At 52.1% G+C, this 12,423-nt stretch overlaps 17 non-coding genes across 17 annotated transcripts; 12 read left to right on the top strand and 5 right to left on the bottom strand.

Moving 5' to 3' along the window:
- Nucleotides 1-56: 56 nt before the first annotated feature.
- Nucleotides 57-128, top strand: TRNAE-UUC (transfer RNA glutamic acid (anticodon UUC)). The gene has a single exon. It is a non-coding gene; the product is annotated as a tRNA-Glu (tRNA).
- Nucleotides 129-746: 618 nt separating this feature from the next.
- Nucleotides 747-818, top strand: TRNAE-CUC (transfer RNA glutamic acid (anticodon CUC)). The gene has a single exon. It is a non-coding gene; the product is annotated as a tRNA-Glu (tRNA).
- A 1,102-nt stretch (nucleotides 819-1,920) lies between these two features.
- Nucleotides 1,921-2,003, bottom strand: TRNAL-UAA (transfer RNA leucine (anticodon UAA)). The gene has a single exon. It is a non-coding gene; the product is annotated as a tRNA-Leu (tRNA).
- Nucleotides 2,004-2,246: 243 nt separating this feature from the next.
- TRNAE-UUC (transfer RNA glutamic acid (anticodon UUC)) lies at nucleotides 2,247-2,318 on the top strand. Its single transcript has one exon. It is a non-coding gene; the product is annotated as a tRNA-Glu (tRNA).
- A 618-nt stretch (nucleotides 2,319-2,936) lies between these two features.
- Nucleotides 2,937-3,008, top strand: TRNAE-CUC (transfer RNA glutamic acid (anticodon CUC)). The gene has a single exon. It is a non-coding gene; the product is annotated as a tRNA-Glu (tRNA).
- Nucleotides 3,009-4,103: 1,095 nt separating this feature from the next.
- On the bottom strand, nucleotides 4,104-4,186 carry TRNAL-UAA (transfer RNA leucine (anticodon UAA)). The gene has a single exon. It is a non-coding gene; the product is annotated as a tRNA-Leu (tRNA).
- Nucleotides 4,187-4,437: 251 nt separating this feature from the next.
- TRNAE-UUC (transfer RNA glutamic acid (anticodon UUC)) lies at nucleotides 4,438-4,509 on the top strand. Its single transcript has one exon. It is a non-coding gene; the product is annotated as a tRNA-Glu (tRNA).
- A 618-nt stretch (nucleotides 4,510-5,127) lies between these two features.
- TRNAE-CUC (transfer RNA glutamic acid (anticodon CUC)) lies at nucleotides 5,128-5,199 on the top strand. The gene has a single exon. It is a non-coding gene; the product is annotated as a tRNA-Glu (tRNA).
- Nucleotides 5,200-6,294: 1,095 nt separating this feature from the next.
- TRNAL-UAA (transfer RNA leucine (anticodon UAA)) lies at nucleotides 6,295-6,377 on the bottom strand. Its single transcript has one exon. It is a non-coding gene; the product is annotated as a tRNA-Leu (tRNA).
- A 251-nt stretch (nucleotides 6,378-6,628) lies between these two features.
- TRNAE-UUC (transfer RNA glutamic acid (anticodon UUC)) lies at nucleotides 6,629-6,700 on the top strand. Its single transcript has one exon. It is a non-coding gene; the product is annotated as a tRNA-Glu (tRNA).
- A 618-nt stretch (nucleotides 6,701-7,318) lies between these two features.
- TRNAE-CUC (transfer RNA glutamic acid (anticodon CUC)) lies at nucleotides 7,319-7,390 on the top strand. Its single transcript has one exon. It is a non-coding gene; the product is annotated as a tRNA-Glu (tRNA).
- A 1,102-nt stretch (nucleotides 7,391-8,492) lies between these two features.
- TRNAL-UAA (transfer RNA leucine (anticodon UAA)) lies at nucleotides 8,493-8,575 on the bottom strand. The gene has a single exon. It is a non-coding gene; the product is annotated as a tRNA-Leu (tRNA).
- Nucleotides 8,576-8,818: 243 nt separating this feature from the next.
- TRNAE-UUC (transfer RNA glutamic acid (anticodon UUC)) lies at nucleotides 8,819-8,890 on the top strand. Its single transcript has one exon. It is a non-coding gene; the product is annotated as a tRNA-Glu (tRNA).
- A 618-nt stretch (nucleotides 8,891-9,508) lies between these two features.
- TRNAE-CUC (transfer RNA glutamic acid (anticodon CUC)) lies at nucleotides 9,509-9,580 on the top strand. The gene has a single exon. It is a non-coding gene; the product is annotated as a tRNA-Glu (tRNA).
- Nucleotides 9,581-10,682: 1,102 nt separating this feature from the next.
- On the bottom strand, nucleotides 10,683-10,765 carry TRNAL-UAA (transfer RNA leucine (anticodon UAA)). Its single transcript has one exon. It is a non-coding gene; the product is annotated as a tRNA-Leu (tRNA).
- A 243-nt stretch (nucleotides 10,766-11,008) lies between these two features.
- On the top strand, nucleotides 11,009-11,080 carry TRNAE-UUC (transfer RNA glutamic acid (anticodon UUC)). Its single transcript has one exon. It is a non-coding gene; the product is annotated as a tRNA-Glu (tRNA).
- Nucleotides 11,081-11,698: 618 nt separating this feature from the next.
- Nucleotides 11,699-11,770, top strand: TRNAE-CUC (transfer RNA glutamic acid (anticodon CUC)). The gene has a single exon. It is a non-coding gene; the product is annotated as a tRNA-Glu (tRNA).
- The last annotated feature ends 653 nt before the right edge of the window (nucleotides 11,771-12,423 follow it).

Below are 12,423 nucleotides of genomic sequence, written 5' to 3' on the forward strand. Positions count from 1 at the left end.
GAGTTAGCTTAGTCACAATAAGGGGGTGAGCAAGGCAGGCACACTAGAGCATCTACTCCCTGGTGGTCTAGTGGCTAGGATTCAGCGCTTTCACCGCCGTGGCCCGGGTTCGATTCCCGGTCAGGGAAGATCCCTCTAAAGCATAGATTGCTTAATTTGTCTGTGTATCTTTTTTAAAAGAAGGTCTTTAAAAAGGCACCCCTCCCAATAGATGAAAGCGGAGGAATGGGGCTTGTTCTCCTGTGCCCCAGGTTGCTTTGCCCCCATTGACCTAAGCCACCTTTGTGCGCACGCAGTCCCCCACCCAGTCAGGTGCTCTATGTTGGCGTGAAGTGCAGTACCAGCTCAACAGAAAGGTAAATTGCTGGAAAACCCTGCTGTGATGCATACATCTACTTTGGAGCACTCTTCTCCTTTGCACTCTTGAATCGCTTAAGCGCAATGTATTCTTCCAGCAAGCTGAATAACGAGATAGGTGAGAGAAGGTGTACCAGCTGTCTGTGCGCCATCAGCAGCCACTAGGTGTCCCTCTTGTGTTTTCCCGGGGATCCTGATTGTGCAGGAATTCATCGGTTCAGTAGCAAGGGGGAGAGGATGGCCTGTGCCTGGAAGTGACAGGCAGTCTGGTGGCATCATGAGGATTAAGTTCCGATTCATATTTGCTGTAGAATAAAATATGTTTTCAGCCCCCATGAGCTTTGTCACTCGGAGAGCAGTGTATGAACTTTTGCTGCATGGCTCTGGGCTCCCTGGTGGTCTAGTGGTTAGGATTCGGCGCTCTCACCGCCGCGGCCCGGGTTCGATTCCCGGTCAGGGAAAAGTCCCTCTTCTGACCTTGAAAGCTTTTCCTTCCCGTAGGTCAGGGCTTCTCAAAATGAAGTTGCTTTTCTGACTCACAATTTGCCTAGCATGACGCAGTATCGCTCAAAATATGATTTTCGCAAGGTTCCTTTAGAGCTGCTTCCCATGGTGGGAGGCAAGGCTCTTGAGCAAGTGAGATCCTGTATTCCGAGGCGCGCTTCCTTTTGTAGGCTTCTGACCCCATGGCCTGTGGCAGGTAGTCCTCCTTTGACTGGGCCGCAGGCTTTGTCTCCAAATGGCGTCCTGCACCCACTGCAACCCACCTGTTTGCTAAAACGGAAGTCTGCCTCTGGGTAAGAAAAAGCTGAGCTGCACGTACGGAAAGCGGCAGAGGCCAGAGGCGGGGAGGGTGTGGCAAGGGCTGCCTGATTTGCATAGTGACCTGTTGCATCTTGGGAATGTACAGGCTTTGGAGCTTAACAGGTACTGCAGGTGTCTGCCTGGCCTGAGAGATGCCTGTCTGGTGCTCCCCTCAGGACACACAGGCCTTCCATTCGAGCATGGAGGGTGAGGGACATGGGTCACCCTCATATACAGGGGTGTGGGCATGGGCAGGATAGGTTGTGGGGGACCCGTCAGGGCATTGACCGTTTGGAAGCCCGTTGGGAAGGCGAGAGGAGACGGGGCAGGAAACTCTGCTCAATTTCTTTCCCAGAGGCCTGTGGAGAACGCTTTGCAGGTTTGAGCCAGCCGGGCCTGCATCAGCAGATCCTGCTCCACTGGGAAGGGTGAGCCTGTAGGCGTAAAAAGGGGAGAAATCTGCAAGAGCCGGGTTAACAAATTCTAGCGGCAGACCCATGTTGCCCAGGAAGCAATCAGTTTCTCCTGCTCCCTATAGTGGAAAGAGACATAGGAGGTGTATTTCTCTAGGCAGGGGCTCTGTGTAGATGGCACTTCATTGCTCTGGGAAGCATCCATGCTGGTAGAAGAGTAGCAGCAGACCCCACTCCTGAGGCTTGAATGGGGACCGTTGGGGAGGGGCAGTGGGAGGCGGAGGAGGGCAGAGGAAAATGTTTTTCAAAAGCATCTGCATGTTCCTACAAACCTGCTGAAAACCCATACCAGGAATGGGGCTCGAACCCATGCGGACAAACGTCCATTGGATCTTAAGTCCAACGCCTTAACCACTCGGCCACCCTGGTGAGACCCAAGGATTTACTTTCTTCAACTCCCTTTTTATGTTTGCTGCTGTAGCACCGGCTGTCCAGCAAGAGGTGATTGAAGAGTTAAAAGGCTTTTGCAGGAGGTTAAAAGTAATTGCTTATAACAAACACACTGTGTGACACCTAACTTTCTCTCACTCGGACTTTACTGTTAATCTTTATATTGGAGTTAGCTTAGTCACAATAATGGGGTGAGCAAGGCAGGCACACTAGAGCATCTCCTCCCTGGTGGTCTAGTGGCTAGGATTCGGCGCTTTCACCGCCGCGGCCTGGGTTTGATTCCCGGTCAGGGAAGATCCCTCTAAAGCATGGATTGCTTAAGTTGTCTGTGTATCTTTTTTAAAAGAAGGTCTTTAGAAAGGCACCCCTCCCAATAGATACAAGCAGAGGAATGGGGCTTGTTCTCCTGTACTCCAGGTTGCTTTACCCCCATTGACCTAAGCCACCTTTGTGCGCACGCAGTCCCCCACCCAGTCAGGTGCTCTATGTTGGCGGGAAGTGCAGTACCAGCTCAACAGAAAGGTAAATTGCTGGAAAACCTTGCTGTGATGCATACATCTACTTTTGAGCACTCTTCTCCTTTGCACTCTTGAATCGCTTAAGCGCAATGTATTCTTCCAGCAAGCTGAATAACAAGATAGGTGAGAGAAGGTGTACCAGCTGTCTGTGCGCCATCAGCAGCCACTAGGTGCCCCTCTTGTGTTTTCCCGGGGATCCTGATTGTGCAGGAATTCATCGGTTCAGTAGCAAGGGGGAGAGGATGGCCTGTGCCTGGAAGTGACAGACAGTCTGGTGGCATCATGAGGATTAAGTTCCGATTCATATTTGCTGTAGAATAAAATATGTTTTCAGCCCCCATGAGCTTTGTCACTCGGAGAGCAGTGTATGACCTTTTGCTGCACGGCTCTGGGCTCCCTGGTGGTCTAGTGGTTAGGATTCAGCGCTCTCACCGCCGCGGCCCGGGTTCGATTCCCGGTCAGGGAAAAGTCCCTCTTCTGACCTTGAAAGCTTTTCCTTCCCGTAGGTCAGGGCTTCTCAAAATGAAGTTGCTTTTCTGACTCACAATTTGCCTAGCATGACGCAGTATCGCTCCAAATATGATTTTCGCAAGGTTCCTTTAGAGCTGCTTCCCACGGTGGGAGGCAAGGCTCTTGAGCAAGTGAGATCCTGTATTCCGAGGCGCGCTTCCTTTTGTAGGCTTCTGACCCCATGGCCTGTGGCAGGTAGTCCTCCTTTGACTGGGCCGCAGGCTTTGTCTCCAAATGGCGTCCTGGACCCACTGCAACCCACCTGTTTGCTAAAACGGAAGTCTGCCTCTGGGTAAGAAAAAGCTGAGCTGCAAGTACGGAAAGCGGCAGAGGCCAGAGGCGGGGAGGGTGTGGCAAGGGCTGCCTGATTTGCATAGTGACCTGTTGCATCTTGGGAATGTACAGGCTTTGGAGCTTAACAGGTACTGCAGGTGTCTGCCTGGCCTGAGAGATGCCTGTCTGGTGCTCCCCTCAGGACACACAGGCCTTCCATTCGAGCATGGAGGGTGAGGGACATGGGTCACCCTCATATACAGGGGTGTGGGCATGGGCAGGATAGGTTGTGGGGGACCCGTCAGGGCATTGCCCGTTTGGAAGCCCGTTCGGAAGGTGAGAGGAGGCGGGGCAGGAAACTCTGCTCAATTTCTTTCCCAGAGGCCTGTGGAGAACCCTTTGCACGTTTGAGCCAGCCGGGCCTGCATCAGCAGATCCTGCTCCACTGGGAAGGGAGAGCCTGTAGGCGTAAATCAAAAAAAGGGGAGAAATCTGCAAATTCTAGCGGCAGACCCATGTTGCCCAGGAAGCAATCAGTTTCTCCTGCTCCCTATAGTGGAAAAAGACATAGGAGGTGTATGTTCTCTAGGCAGGGGCTCTGTGTAGATGGCACTTCATTGCTCTGGGAAGTATCCATGCTGGTAGAAGAGTAGCAGCAGACTCCACACCTGAGGCTTGAATGGGGACCGTTGCGGAGGGGCAGTGGGAGGCCGAGGAGGGCGGAGGAAAATGCTTTTCAAAAGCATCTGCACGTTCCTACAAACCTGCTGAAAACCCATACCAGGAATGGGGCTCGAACCCATGCGGACAAACGTCCATTGGATCTTAAGTCCAACGCCTTAACCACTCGGCCACCCTGGTGAGACCCAAGTATTTACTTTCTTCAACTCCCTTTTTATGCTTGCTGCTGTAGCACCGGCTGTCCAGCAAGAGGTGATTGCAGAGTTAAAAGGGTAAAAGGCTTTTGCAGGAGGTTAAAAGTAATTGCTTATAACAAACACACTGTGTGACACCTAACTTTCTCCCACTCGGACTTTACCGTTAATTTTTATATTGGAGTTAGCTTAGTCACAATAAGGGGGTGAGCAAGGCAGGCACACTAGAGCATCTACTCCCTGGTGGTCTAGTGGCTAGGATTCGGCGCTTTCACCGCCGCGGCCTGGGTTTGATTCCCGGTCAGGGAAGATCCCTCTAAAGCATGGATTGCTTAAGTTGTCTGTGTATCTTTTTTAAAAGAAGGTCTTTAGAAAGGCACCCCTCCCAATAGATACAAGCAGAGGAATGGGGCTTGTTCTCCTGTACACCAGGTTGCTTTACCCCCATTGACCTAAGCCACCTTTGTGCGCACGCAGTCCCCCACCCAGTCAGGTGCTCTATGTTGGCGGGAAGTGCAGTACCAGCTCAACAGAAAGGTAAATTGCTGGAAAACCTTGCTGTGATGCATACATCTACTTTTGAGCACTCTTCTCCTTTGCACTCTTGAATCGCTTAAGCGCAATGTATTCTTCCAGCAAGCTGAATAACAAGATAGGTGAGAGAAGGTGTACCAGCTGTCTGTGCGCCATCAGCAGCCACTAGGTGCCCCTCTTGTGTTTTCCCGGGGATCCTGATTGTGCAGGAATTCATCGGTTCAGTAGCAAGGGGGAGAGGATGGCCTGTGCCTGGAAGTGACAGACAGTCTGGTGGCATCATGAGGATTAAGTTCCGATTCATATTTGCTGTAGAATAAAATATGTTTTCAGCCCCCATGAGCTTTGTCACTCGGAGAGCAGTGTATGACCTTTTGCTGCACAGCTCTGGGCTCCCTGGTGGTGTAGTGGTTAGGATTCAGCGCTCTCACCGCCGCGGCCCGGGTTCGATTCCCGGTCAGGGAAAAGTCCCTCTTCTGACCTTGAAAGCTTTTCCTTCCCGTAGGTCAGGGCTTCTCAAAATGAAGTTGCTTTTCTGACTCACAATTTGCCTAGCATGACGCAGTATCGCTCCAAATATGATTTTCGCAAGGTTCCTTTAGAGCTGCTTCCCACGGTGGGAGGCAAGGCTCTTGAGCAAGTGAGATCCTGTATTCCGAGGCGCGCTTCCTTTTGTAGGCTTCTGACCCCATGGCCTGTGGCAGGTAGTCCTCCTTTGACTGGGCCGCAGGCTTTGTCTCCAAATGGCGTCCTGGACCCACTGCAACCCACCTGTTTGCTAAAACGGAAGTCTGCCTCTGGGTAAGAAAAAGCTGAGCTGCACGTACGGAAAGCGGCAGAGGCCAGAGGCGGGGAGGGTGTGGCAAGGGCTGCCTGATTTGCATAGTGACCTGTTGCATCTTGGGAATGTACAGGCTTTGGAGCTTAACAGGTACTGCAGGTGTCTGCCTGGCCTGAGAGATGCCTGTCTGGTGCTCCCCTCAGGACACACAGGCCTTCCATTCGAGCATGGAGGGTGAGGGACATGGGTCACCCTCATATACAGGGGTGTGGGCATGGGCAGGATAGGTTGTGGGGGACCCGTCAGGGCATTGCCCGTTTGGAAGCCCGTTCGGAAGGTGAGAGGAGGCGGGGCAGGAAACTCTGCTCAATTTCTTTCCCAGAGGCCTGTGGAGAACCCTTTGCACGTTTGAGCCAGCCGGGCCTGCATCAGCAGATCCTGCTCCACTGGGAAGGGAGAGCCTGTAGGCGTAAATCAAAAAAAGGGGAGAAATCTGCAAATTCTAGCGGCAGACCCATGTTGCCCAGGAAGCAATCAGTTTCTCCTGCTCCCTATAGTGGAAAAAGACATAGGAGGTGTATGTTCTCTAGGCAGGGGCTCTGTGTAGATGGCACTTCATTGCTCTGGGAAGTATCCATGCTGGTAGAAGAGTAGCAGCAGACTCCACACCTGAGGCTTGAATGGGGACCGTTGCGGAGGGGCAGTGGGAGGCCGAGGAGGGCGGAGGAAAATGCTTTTCAAAAGCATCTGCACGTTCCTACAAACCTGCTGAAAACCCATACCAGGAATGGGGCTCGAACCCATGCGGACAAACGTCCATTGGATCTTAAGTCCAACGCCTTAACCACTCGGCCACCCTGGTGAGACCCAAGTATTTACTTTCTTCAACTCCCTTTGTATGCTTGCTGCTGTAGCACCGGCTGTCCAGCAAGAGGTGATTGCAGAGTTAAAAGGGTAAAAGGCTTTTGCAGGAGGTTAAAAGTAATTGCTTATAACAAACACACTGTGTGACACCTAACTTTCTCCCACTCGGACTTTACCGTTAATTTTTATATTGGAGTTAGCTTAGTCACAATAAGGGGGTGAGCAAGGCAGGCACACTAGAGCATCTACTCCCTGGTGGTCTAGTGGCTAGGATTCAGCGCTTTCACCGCCGTGGCCCGGGTTCGATTCCCGGTCAGGGAAGATCCCTCTAAAGCATAGATTGCTTAATTTGTCTGTGTATCTTTTTTAAAAGAAGGTCTTTAAAAAGGCACCCCTCCCAATAGATGAAAGCGGAGGAATGGGGCTTGTTCTCCTGTGCACTAGGTTGCTTTGCCCCCATTGACCTAAGCCACCTTTGTGCGCACGCAGTCCCCCACCCAGTCAGGTGCTCTATGTTGGCGTGAAGTGCAGTACCAGCTCAACAGAAAGGTAAATTGCTGGAAAACCCTGCTGTGATGCATACATCTACTTTGGAGCACTCTTCTCCTTTGCACTCTTGAATCGCTTAAGCGCAATGTATTCTTCCAGCAAGCTGAATAACGAGATAGGTGAGAGAAGGTGTACCAGCTGTCTGTGCGCCATCAGCAGCCACTAGGTGTCCCTCTTGTGTTTTCCCGGGGATCCTGATTGTGCAGGAATTCATCGGTTCAGTAGCAAGGGGGAGAGGATGGCCTGTGCCTGGAAGTGACAGGCAGTCTGGTGGCATCATGAGGATTAAGTTCCGATTCATATTTGCTGTAGAATAAAATATGTTTTCAGCCCCCATGAGCTTTGTCACTCGGAGAGCAGTGTATGAACTTTTGCTGCACAGCTCTGGGTTCCCTGGTGGTCTAGTGGTTAGGATTCGGCGCTCTCACCGCCGCGGCCCGGGTTCGATTCCCGGTCAGGGAAAAGTCCCTCTTCTGACCTTGAAAGCTTTTCCTTCCCGTAGGTCAGGGCTTCTCAAAATGAAGTTGCTTTTCTGACTCACAATTTGCCTAGCATGACGCAGTATCGCTCAAAATATGATTTTCGCAAGGTTCCTTTAGAGCTGCTTCCCACGGTGGGAGGCAAGGCTCTTGAGCAAGTGAGATCCTGTATTCCGAGGCGCGCTTCCTTTTGTAGGCTTCTGACCCCATGGCCTGTGGCAGGTAGTCCTCCTTTGACTGGGCCGCAGGCTTTGTCTCCAAATGGCGTCCTGGACCCACTGCAACCCACCTGTTTGCTAAAACGGAAGACTGCCTCTGGGTAAGAAAAAGCTGAGCTGCACGTACCGAAAGCGGCAGAGGCCAGAGGCGGGGAGGGTGTGGCAAGGGCTGCCTGATTTGCATAGTGACCTGTTGCATCTTGGGAATGTACAGGCTTTGGAACTTAACAGGTACTGCAGGTGTCTGCCTGGCCTGAGAGATGCCTGTCTGGTGCTCCCCTCAGGACACACAGGCCTTCCATTCGAGCATGGAGGGTGAGGGACATGGGTCACCCTCATATACAGGGGTGTGGGCATGGGCAGGATAGGTTGTGGGGGACCCGTCAGGGCATTGCCCGTTTGGAAGCCCGTTGGGAAGGCGAGAGGAGACGGGGCAGGAAACTCTGCTCAATTTCTTTCCCAGAGGCCTGTGGAGAACGCTTTGCACGTTTGAGCCAGCCGGGCCTGCATCAGCAGATCCTGCTCCACTGGGAAGGGTGAGCCTGTAGGCGTAAAAAGGGGAGAAATCTGCAAGAGCCGGGTTAACAAATTCTAGCGGCAGACCCATGTTGCCCAGGAAGCAATCAGTTTCTCCTGCTCCCTATAGTGGAAAGAGACATAGGAGGTGTATTTCTCTAGGCAGGGGCTCTGTGTAGATGGCACTTCATTGCTCTGGGAAGCATCCATGCTGGTAGAAGAGTAGCAGCAGACCCCACTCCTGAGGCTTGAATGGGGACCGTTGGGGAGGGGCAGTGGGAGGCGGAGGAGGGCAGAGGAAAATGTTTTTCAAAAGCATCTGCATGTTCCTACAAACCTGCTGAAAACCCATACCAGGAATGGGGCTCGAACCCATGCGGACAAACGTCCATTGGATCTTAAGTCCAACGCCTTAACCACTCGGCCACCCTGGTGAGACCCAAGGATTTACTTTCTTCAACTCCCTTTTTATGTTTGCTGCTGTAGCACCGGCTGTCCAGCAAGAGGTGATTGAAGAGTTAAAAGGCTTTTGCAGGAGGTTAAAAGTAATTGCTTATAACAAACACACTGTGTGACACCTAACTTTCTCTCACTCGGACTTTACCGTTAATCTTTATATTGGAGTTAGCTTAGTCACAATAATGGGGTGAGCAAGGCAAGCACACTAGAGCATCTCCTCCCTGGTGGTCTAGTGGCTAGGATTCGGCGCTTTCACCGCCGCGGCCTGGGTTTGATTCCCGGTCAGGGAAGATCCCTCTAAAGCATGGATTGCTTAAGTTGTCTGTGTATCTTTTTTAAAAGAAGGTCTTTAGAAAGGCACCCCTCCCAATAGATACAAGCAGAGGAATGGGGCTTGTTCTCCTGTACCCCAGGTTGCTTTACCCCCATTGACCTAAGCCACCTTTGTGCGCACGCAGTCCCCCACCCAGTCAGGTGCTCTATGTTGGCGGGAAGTGCAGTACCAGCTCAACAGAAAGGTAAATTGCTGGAAAACCTTGCTGTGATGCATACATCTACTTTTGAGCACTCTTCTCCTTTGCACTCTTGAATCGCTTAAGCGCAATGTATTCTTCCAGCAAGCTGAATAACAAGATAGGTGAGAGAAGGTGTACCAGCTGTCTGTGCGCCATCAGCAGCCACTAGGTGCCCCTCTTGTGTTTTCCCGGGGATCCTGATTGTGCAGGAATTCATCGGTTCAGTAGCAAGGGGGAGAGGATGGCCTGTGCCTGGAAGTGACAGATAGTCTGGTGGCATCATGAGGATTAAGTTCCGATTCATATTTGCTGTAGAATAAAATATGTTTTCAGCCCCCATGAGCTTTGTCACTCGGAGAGCAGTGTATGACCTTTTGCTGCACGGCTCTGGGCTCCCTGGTGGTCTAGTGGTTAGGATTCAGCGCTCTCACCGCCGCGGCCTGGGTTCGATTCCCGGTCAGGGAAAAGTCCCTCTTCTGACCTTGAAAGCTTTTCCTTCCCGTAGGTCAGGGCTTCTCAAAATGAAGTTGCTTTTCTGACTCACAATTTGCCTAGCATGACGCAGTATCGCTCCAAATATGATTTTCGCAAGGTTCCTTTAGAGCTGCTTCCCACGGTGGGAGGCAAGGCTCTTGAGCAAGTGAGATCCTGTATTCCGAGGCGCGCTTCCTTTTGTAGGCTTCTGACCCCATGGCCTGTGGCAGGTAGTCCTCCTTTGACTGGGCCGCAGGCTTTGTCTCCAAATGGCGTCCTGGACCCACTGCAACCCACCTGTTTGCTAAAACGGAAGACTGCCTCTGGGTAAGAAAAAGCTGAGCTGCATGTACCGAAAGCGGCAGAGGCCAGAGGCGGGGAGGGTGTGGCAAGGGCTGCCTGATTTGCATAGTGACCTGTTGCATCTTGGGAATGTACAGGCTTTGGAACTTAACAGGTACTGCAGGTGTCTGCCTGGCCTGAGAGATGCCTGTCTGGTGCTCCCCTCAGGACACACAGGCCTTCCATTCGAGCATGGAGGGTGAGGGACATGGGTCACCCTCATATACAGGGGTGTGGGCATGGGCAGGATAGGTTGTGGGGGACCCGTCAGGGCATTGACCGTTTGGAAGCCCGTTGGGAAGGCGAGAGGAGACGGGGCAGGAAACTCTGCTCAATTTCTTTCCCAGAGGCCTGTGGAGAACGCTTTGCAGGTTTGAGCCAGCCGGGCCTGCATCAGCAGATCCTGCTCCACTGGGAAGGGTGAGCCTGTAGGCGTAAAAAGGGGAGAAATCTGCAAGAGCCGGGTTAACAAATTCTAGCGGCAGACCCATGTTGCCCAGGAAGCAATCAGTTTCTCCTGCTCCCTATAGTGGAAAGAGACATAGGAGGTGTATTTCTCTAGGCAGGGGCTCTGTGTAGATGGCACTTCATTGCTCTGGGAAGCATCCATGCTGGTAGAAGAGTAGCAGCAGACCCCACTCCTGAGGCTTGAATGGGGACCGTTGGGGAGGAGCAGTGGGAGGCGGAGGAGGGCAGAGGAAAATGTTTTTCAAAAGCATCTGCATGTTCCTACAAACCTGCTGAAAACCCATACCAGGAATGGGGCTCGAACCCATGCGGACAAACGTCCATTGGATCTTAAGTCCAACGCCTTAACCACTCGGCCACCCTGGTGAGACCCAAGGATTTACTTTCTTCAACTCCCTTTTTATGTTTGCTGCTGTAGCACCGGCTGTCCAGCAAGAGGTGATTGAAGAGTTAAAAGGCTTTTGCAGGAGGTTAAAAGTAATTGCTTATAACAAACACACTGTGTGACACCTAACTTTCTCTCACTCGGACTTTACCGTTAATCTTTATATTGGAGTTAGCTTAGTCACAATAATGGGGTGAGCAAGGCAGGCACACTAGAGCATCTCCTCCCTGGTGGTCTAGTGGCTAGGATTCGGCGCTTTCACCGCCGCGGCCTGGGTTTGATTCCCGGTCAGGGAAGATCCCTCTAAAGCATGGATTGCTTAAGTTGTCTGTGTATCTTTTTTAAAAGAAGGTCTTTAGAAAGGCACCCCTCCCAATAGATACAAGCAGAGGAATGGGGCTTGTTCTCCTGTACTCCAGGTTGCTTTACCCCCATTGACCTAAGCCACCTTTGTGCGCACGCAGTCCCCCACCCAGTCAGGTGCTCTATGTTGGCGGGAAGTGCAGTACCAGCTCAACAGAAAGGTAAATTGCTGGAAAACCTTGCTGTGATGCATACATCTACTTTTGAGCACTCTTCTCCTTTGCACTCTTGAATCGCTTAAGCGCAATGTATTCTTCCAGCAAGCTGAATAACAAGATAGGTGAGAGAAGGTGTACCAGCTGTCTGTGCGCCATCAGCAGCCACTAGGTGCCCCTCTTGTGTTTTCCCGGGGATCCTGATTGTGCAGGAATTCATCGGTTCAGTAGCAAGGGGGAGAGGATGGCCTGTGCCTGGAAGTGACAGACAGTCTGGTGGCATCATGAGGATTAAGTTCCGATTCATATTTGCTGTAGAATAAAATATGTTTTCAGCCCCCATGAGCTTTGTCACTCGGAGAGCAGTGTATGACCTTTTGCTGCACGGCTCTGGGCTCCCTGGTGGTCTAGTGGTTAGGATTCAGCGCTCTCACCGCCGCGGCCCGGGTTCGATTCCCGGTCAGGGAAAAGTCCCTCTTCTGACCTTGAAAGCTTTTCCTTCCCGTAGGTCAGGGCTTCTCAAAATGAAGTTGCTTTTCTGACTCACAATTTGCCTAGCATGACGCAGTATCGCTCCAAATATGATTTTCGCAAGGTTCCTTTAGAGCTGCTTCCCACGGTGGGAGGCAAGGCTCTTGAGCAAGTGAGATCCTGTATTCCGAGGCGCGCTTCCTTTTGTAGGCTTCTGACCCCATGGCCTGTGGCAGGTAGTCCTCCTTTGACTGGGCCGCAGGCTTTGTCTCCAAATGGCGTCCTGGACCCACTGCAACCCACCTGTTTGCTAAAACGGAAGTCTGCCTCTGGGTAAGAAAAAGCTGAGCTGCACGTACGGAAAGCGGCAGAGGCCAGAGGCGGGGAGGGTGTGGCAAGGGCTGCCTGATTTGCATAGTGACCTGTTGCATCTTGGGAATGTACAGGCTTTGGAGCTTAACAGGTACTGCAGGTGTCTGCCTGGCCTGAGAGATGCCTGTCTGGTGCTCCCCTCAGGACACACAGGCCTTCCATTCGAGCATGGAGGGTGAGGGACATGGGTCACCCTCATATACAGGGGTGTGGGCATGGGCAGGATAGGTTGTGGGGGACCCGTCAGGGCATTGCCCGTTTGGAAGCCCGTTCGGAAG

This window comes from Lissotriton vulgaris, chromosome 4_1 (assembly GCF_964263255.1).
Source record: "Lissotriton vulgaris chromosome 4_1, aLisVul1.2, whole genome shotgun sequence".
Lineage (NCBI taxonomy): Eukaryota > Metazoa > Chordata > Amphibia > Caudata > Salamandridae > Lissotriton > Lissotriton vulgaris.